This window comes from Rhagoletis pomonella, unplaced genomic scaffold (genome assembly GCF_013731165.1).
Source record: "Rhagoletis pomonella isolate Grant_MI unplaced genomic scaffold, Rhpom_1.0 Rhpom_scaffold_00003, whole genome shotgun sequence".
NCBI classification, from domain to species: Eukaryota; Metazoa; Arthropoda; class Insecta; order Diptera; family Tephritidae; genus Rhagoletis; species Rhagoletis pomonella.
Genome location: NW_023458557.1, coordinates 27,377,489 through 27,378,684, shown reverse-complemented (window position 1 = coordinate 27,378,684; position 1,196 = coordinate 27,377,489).

Genomic DNA, 1,196 nt, shown 5'->3' with positions numbered 1-1,196 from the left:
TGGAAAATTTGCAATTAACATTGGTTTTGATGTATTTGATTGAAATTGACATACATACATGAATTTCGCTTTGGGCGCAGCGCTGCTTTTACATAAGTTTCTCTTTGCGCCTGCCTGAAGCTGGCAAAGGTTCTTTTTTTTATTTTTGCGCTGTGCTAGCTGAGTATAAAAAAGAGAAGAGAGAATAGAGAGAAATATGTATGTGGTTTGTTGATGCTCTCTAAACCAGTGCCCGCCAAAAAAAGAAAAGTCTTAAAATGAGAATGTATTAGTTATGAAACAAAAAATGAGAATGTGTTGGTGGTAATGCACGGAAAAAAATTTCTGTGTTGTATTACTTATTATAAAAACTTCGGTATGTTTTTTTGCCGTTTTTTTCATTGTGCTCTATTGTTTTTTAGATCTAAACAACATAGACACATATAATGAAAGTTAACGGCCCTAAGAAAGGAAAAAGTTTTTAAAATTTTGTATGTATTGTACAAAATTATTATTATTTTTTTTATAATTTAAGTGTGGATTTCTGAGCACAAAAGGTAACGTGCTTCGAGCACTCTGAATATTAAAAGAAAAAATCGTTGATTTCAAATAGAAAAAAAATAAAAATATATATATCTAATATATGGGTGTTTCCATGAAAATGTCAACCAGGACTGAAAAAAAAACAACTGAAAAGGGTTTTTTAAGACGAATTAATAAGAGAAAAATACTCGAATTTTTATATTATAGAAGTATTTCAGCTTATGGGAATTTTAAAACTCAAAAATGGAAGAGTAAAACTGAATGTCTCTTCGACTCAGTTTTCTCTACTGAAATGAACTATTTTCTCTTTCCTATTAACTAAATTAAGAGATTTGAAACATTACAATTACATCTTAAAATCAAATTTGCAATAACAACCAACTATAAAAATGAGAAAAAGGAGAAGTTAGAGCTCGAATAACGGTAATTTTTTGATTTGCTTCTCATAGTATTCTAATGTCGCGTACGCTATGCAAAAACATTGTTTGTCTATGTCCTTTGTATATTGGCAGCCGCAGGTAATGCAGATTACAATTCTTAAGCGAGAATTCGTTTAGTTAAAGATATACAGTACAATTTTCTTTCCAACCGAAGTAAAAAAAATTGTATTACCCTTTAAGGTTTGTCGCATACGTTATTGTAAGTAAGAAAATTTCAATCAAATACATCAAAAC